A 6,366-nucleotide genomic window follows, 5' to 3' on the forward strand; every position below is an offset into this window, starting at 1 on the left:
AAATGCAGCAAGGAGCATTCACGCTCATTTTCTTGTCCTCCATCAAGTTTTTCTTTGGCGCCATTGCTATTAGCTGCCGGTGGTTTATTTTCGTCATTCCCGCTGAGTTATTTATCGCTCATTTGAGATAGCCAAGGAAGCTACGCAGGGAGCAGTGTGAGGCCTCGAGACGGGGACTAAACAAAGGCCAAATGCAGAGACAGACGCGGGGAAGACGAAACAGACAAGTGTGGAATGTGGCTTTTAAGTTGCGTGTGGTATTTCGTGAGACGTAAAAAAGAAGAAAAAAAGTTAAGTAAATATGTAGACAGATGAAGATAGATAAATAAAAAGACAGACAAGCATGGCGTTTCATGACAGACGAAAAGGGAGACAAAGAAAGCGATAGACAGAAAAAAAAAACGTACAAACATCAGAAGCAGTGCTGAGGTGTAGATAGACTCACATGCAAGGATAAAGAGAGAAAGATATATGCTTAATAGACACAAAGACTAAATAAACACACGCACAGCTAGAGGGAAGGCAGTAAAGAGGTGTTTGAAAATTGCTCCGTTGTTTAAAAGTTGTTGTTAATTAACTTTGAAAGGTCAATCAGGCTGGAAAATGTGATACACTTCGATACAGAACGAAACTGCCCACGTACAAATTTCAGTCACTTTTCCAAAACTCGATTACACTTGCATTTTTCAAAGTAATATTTCAAATGTCTATAAATACTGCCAGATATGAAATAAATAGTCCTTTAGCTTTACGTTCTCCCATATTCTCTTCCATCATTCCATTACACTATCCAACACTGTGTCTCGTATTCCCATAGTCTTCTGAAGTCTCCTCTTTATAGATAAGGTTAATTTTAGTCTCTCTCTCTCTCTCTCTCTCTCTCTCTCTCTCTCTCTCTCTCTCTCTCTCTTGTCTCCATCCGTCATTCTGTTTCATTCTTCTTTAGTTTCCCTTCCATCTTCTACCTTTGCTTCATTTCCGTTCCTCCTTCCGCTCGGTTCCTCTATTTCCCTTCCCTCCCTCCCTCCCTCCCTCCCTCCACTACTCTTTCCTTCGTTTTCCTCCCTCCTTTCCTTCTTTCTTCCATCTTTTGTCCCTCTCCCTTCTTCCCTCCTTTTATCTTTTATTTCCCTCTTTCCTTCCCTGTTCCTTTTCTTTCTCTTAGTATTTTCTTCCCATTCGTCCACATCCTTCCCTATCTCCGTTCTTCCCCTTCCTTCTCTTCCCTACCTTTCTCCTCAGTACTTGTCTCCTTCTCTCCATCCATTCCATCCTTCTCTCTCTTCCTCCTTCCCCTACCCTTTTCTTCCTCCTCTTTTTTCATCTTATTCTCTCTTCCTTCTTCACATTCCTCCATCCTTACCTCTCCCCTCTTTCTTCTTTTCTCCTCTCTTCCCTCCTTTTCTCTCTCTCTTCCTCACATACCTCCATCCTTCCCTCTCCCCTTCCTTCCCTACCTCTTTCTTTTTTCCTCACCTCTTCCTCTCTCCCTCCTTCCTCTTCCTCTTTATTAATTTCTTCCTGCACTTTTCCCTCTTTCTCTTTCATCCATCCTTCCTTCGTCATTTCATTCCTCTTCCTCTCTCTTTCCTTCACTCTCCCATACTTCCATTCTTCCCTCTCTGTTCCTCCTTCCCCATTTCTTTCTTCCATCCTCCCCTCTTCCCCTCCCTTCCCTCCTGCCCGTCCAGAAACACCCTCATTCAATCAGTATTCGCTTCTCTGTGGGTCTGTATTTGTAGATCATAAGGAGCCGCTCATGCTTAAAATGAAATGAGAGTCAACTGGGTGGTGGCTCAAGGGACTGCCAATAATGACGCCGCGGTTCGGATCCCTCAAGCCATTCCCAAACGCGAAAAAAGGAATATTTGATAGAAAATTTACATCTTTTTTCAATGGCAATTCTGACTTATACCGCGTGCGTTCATATGTGAAATACCTCTCTCTCTCTCTCTCTCTCTCTCTCTCTCTCTCTCTCTCTCTCTCTCTCTCTCTCTCTCTCTCTGTGTGTGTGTGTGTGTGTGTGTAGGCAGGCTTCGTATATTTTAGAAGTGGTTGCCTTCAAAACTCTCCGCCTGAAAAGCATTTTAATACCTCACTTCTTTACTTCCTCTTCCCTCTGGTCCCCGTTCATCCTGAGTCCGTTGCTTTGCTCTCTTTCCGCTCGCTGAAAGGAGAGAAGGAAAGACGAATGGCGCTGAAAAGGGAAACAAAAGCTAGAAAGGAAGAGAAGGGAGGAAGTGGTGGGAGAAAGATTAGGGTAGTTAGAAAAAGGAAGATAAGAGCGAGGGAAAGGATGGCGACGAATAGGAAGAATAATAGAGGAAATAATAGATAAATTGGGTCTTGCCTCGTGGAAAAGACTGAAGGGAGAGGATAGAAAGTGATGAGAGAAAGATTAGGAAAGTTGAAAAGGAGGATAAAAGTAGGAGGAGGATGGTACCAAAAATAATAAAAAAAGACAAGGAGACAGAACGAAGAAATAGGGAATTAGGAAAATGAGAAAGGAGGAGGAAGAAAGCCGAAATGATGAAAAAGTTATATTAGTAGAGTTAAAAAGATGATGCATGGAAGAGACTTGTAACGAAAGAGAATGGATAAAAAGAGGATAAAAAGGTGGTGAAGGAGGAAAGAAAAAGGAAAATGAAGAAAAATAAGATTAGTAAAGATGAAAAGGAAAAGGAGAGCAAAGAGAATGGTAACGAAAGAAAACTAAAAAAAAAGAATAATAAAGGCATTGGAGGAAATTATAGAAAGAAAAAATAGAAGGAAGGAAGTTATGAAAGAAGCATTAGGATGAATAAGTAAAACGAAAGAGAGAAGCAAGAAAGAGAACGGTAACGAAAGAAAAATAAGAAATGACGAGAAGAAAGAATACAATATAAAATCGCAGTGAGGAAAAGAATGGAAAAGGAACTCATGGAAGATAAATTAGATAAACGAAGAGAAAGAGAGAACATGGTAACGAAAGAAAAATGGGGTAAAGAATAAAGAAATAGAGAATTGTGAGGAAGAAAAAAAAAATTATTGTGGAAGTGAAAAAGAATAACCAATAACAGCAAGCAAACAAAGACAACAGGAAGAATTAATATTTGAAAACCTTGAAACGCTCACCAGAAATCATAGAAGGTTTCTGAAGCCACAAACACTGAAGCTATCTCGTCCCTGGCCTGTCCTCGCTCTCGCCCACCTAGTCTTTGTTTTCTCTTCCTCACTCTTGCTCTTGTTCTCGTACTCGTGTTTTTTGTCCTTTGTTCGTGTTCTGGTCTTAATTTTGGTTCTCGTCCTCTACTTAGTCCACACTCCTGATCTCGTACTCGTTATCTTTAATTTTCCTCGTCTTTTTTTTTTTTTCATTATCACCTCACTTGTTCTTGATCTTGTACTTGTCCTTGCTCTCACTCTTGTCTTCGTCCTCTTTCTCTTATCCCCGTTCACACTCTCTTATCTTTATCCTTGCTCTTTGTCTTCCTTATTCTCACCTCAGTTGTCCTCTTTCTCGTTCTCAATCTTGTTTTCGCCCTCTTTCTCTTCTCGTCCACATTCTCTTCTCTTATTTTTGCTCTTATCCTCTCTCTCTCTCCTTCGTCCTCGCTCCCTCGCTGCCCATTAACTAGGCATAGGATACGAGGATACGAGACCCTTCCTTGCTCTCCTGACGCTGTTTCCTCGAAGGAGTCTCGAGTCTTATTCGTAAGAGACCACAAGGCGATGAAGTTAACAAAGGGAGATCATTGATTATCCAAGGACCTTTGATATTTCAGGAGGGAGGGAGGGAGGGAGAGGAGATAAAGGAGGGAAGGAGATAAAGGAGGGACTGGGGGATATTAAGGAGCAGGGAGGAGGAGGAATGCAGTTTGTTAAGGCGCTTGTGGTGCTCATGTGGTAGGGAGTTACAAGTGAGTCAGTATTCTCGTTTGTGTTATCATTACCACCTCGCTGTGTCCCTTGCCTTCATTAATGGCAGGCAATGAATCCGCGAAAGAGGCCCTTATGTTTTTGTCTTAGTGTTTAAGTCCTCTTCTTTGTTTATTTCTGTTTTTATTGTCACTGTTTAATCTTCTTCGTCTTCTCTTGTAATTTTATTTAAGTTTCCCGTTTGTGCTTTTGTTCCGTTTTCTTCTCTTTTTTTCTTAGTTTCTGTTATTATTATTATTATTATTATTATTATTATTATTATTATTATTATTATTATTATTATTATTGTATCCAACCTTCTACTTCATCTTGCATTACCGTTTTATTATAGTCTCCCGTTGGTGGTTTTGTTTCGTTTTCTTTTCTCTCTCTTTTCTTAGTTTATATGTTATCACTACTGTATTCAACCTTCTGTTTCATCTTGCATTACTGTTTTATTTAAGTTTCCTGTTTTAATTTCGTTTCCTTTTCTTCTCTCGCTTTTCCTGCTCTGTTTCTTGATTTCCCATTCCTTCTCTTTGTAATGTATATTATCTTTTTCTCTTCATTTTATTCTATCTTCCATCTCATCTTTTATTCCCGTCGACTTGAATTTCTTACCCCTTTCTGTTATTTCCGTCCTTTTTTTATTTCTTTAGCTTAGTTTGTTTATTTTTCCTTTCTCTCTTTCGTTTACGTGTATTAATTGATCCCATTCTCCTTTTCACTTTTTTTTCTCATTGAATTTGGACTTTTCTTCTTTTTCTACCTTTTCTTACCGGTCTTTCATTCCTCCTTCCCTTCGTCCTTCATTCTGTATCATTATCATCCGTATTTTCATGCATTCCTCCACTTATCTATTTCCATCTATTTAAGTCCTCTTCTTTGTTTATTTCTATGTTTTTATTGTCACTGGTATTACTGTGTTTGACCTTCATCGTTTTCCGTTGTCATTTTATTTAAGTTTCCCGTTTGTGCTTGTGTTTCGTTTTCTTCTCTTTTGTTTTCTTAGTTTGTGTTAATATTAGTGTTAGTATTCTTCATTTCCTCTCCTTTCTTTTTTATATTTCTCTTTTTATGTGAGAGTACTGGCTTAGGCCGACAAAAAGGAAGAAAAAAAGATAAAAAGAATATGTCTACCGAAGTGCCAGTCCCTATAGAGGGTAACCAAATGGATTTTACAGAGTTGGAGTCTTGAAATCACCTTATATATGGAAGAAGGCAGGGAGTTCCAAAGTTTACGAGAAAAAGGGGATGGAAGATTCATATCCTCTCTCCCATTGGCCGTTTTCTTTCCATATGAATCATTATCAAGTTAATATCAAGTTTTATCTTTCATTTCATCTTCATTACCATCATTTCCTCTCTCTCTCTCTCTCTCTCTCTCTCTCTCTCTCTCTCTCTCTCTCTCTCTCTCTCTCTCTCTATCTATCTATCTATCTCTCTCTCTCTCTCTCTCTCTCTCTCTCTCTCTCGTTTCCCTTCCCCATTTCTTCTTATGCTCTTTTTTTATATCTTTTTTTTTTCTCAACACTTCCCCCTTCCCTTATTCCCTTCACCTTCCTTCCCCCGCTCCCTTCATCCCTCCTTCCTGTGTATTAATACCACCTGTGCTCTATTATTACAGGTAAGGGGGCGTCCTGTGGTGCCAGTGCGTGATCCTCCGCCACCTGTCTCCTCCCTACTGAGTTTCCGATATCCGAGTCTCTTGTAGGATCACCTGTCTCTGATGTCAGTTTATCCTCCCATCAGGTGGCGTCCCGCAGGTAAAGTCCCGCTTATTTCATATCTCTGGGTTCGTATGTGAGAAGTTTTTTTGTGTTATGTTGTTTGTTGTGGTTCTGTTTCTGTTGGTGGTGTTTTTTTTTTTTTACCGTTTTCTTTAGTTTATTTTTATTTTTTTTATTGTGGAATGGTTTGTGTGCTTTTTTAGTCTTTATAGAGTAATAGACTGTTTTTTTTTTTTTTTTTATCGGTGTTGTGGTTATACTTATTGTTGTTTGTTTGCGTTAACTACTACTACTACTACTACTACATTCTATTCCTACTACTATACATGTCACACCAAACACCACCACCACCACCACCACCACCATCACCACTCGTCCACCTTCCAGCTGTGTTTCTTCCCCTCCATCTCTTTTCCCCTTTAAGGTACGCGTACGGTTAACCTTCCCCTCTCGTCCTCAGCCTTCCTTCCTTCTTCCTGTGTTATTTGTGCCGGGGGGGGGGAAGGGTCTGGGGACGGGGCGTGGCGGGCCGGGGCGGGGCAGAATATTATTTATGGAGAAGGTAAACAAGTGAAGCATACTGTATCTTTCTCTCAGGCCAGACAGACAGACAGATAGACAGGCAGACAGACAGATGCAAGTGTCCCAAAGTCCAGTTCTCTTCTCCTCCTCCTCCTCCTCCTCCTCCTCCTCTTCCCTAACAATCCTTACAAAGTTCATTCGTTGGGGAGGAAAAAGT

The sequence above is a fragment of the Scylla paramamosain genome, chromosome 35 (genome assembly GCF_035594125.1).
Source record: "Scylla paramamosain isolate STU-SP2022 chromosome 35, ASM3559412v1, whole genome shotgun sequence".
NCBI classification, from domain to species: Eukaryota; Metazoa; Arthropoda; class Malacostraca; order Decapoda; family Portunidae; genus Scylla; species Scylla paramamosain.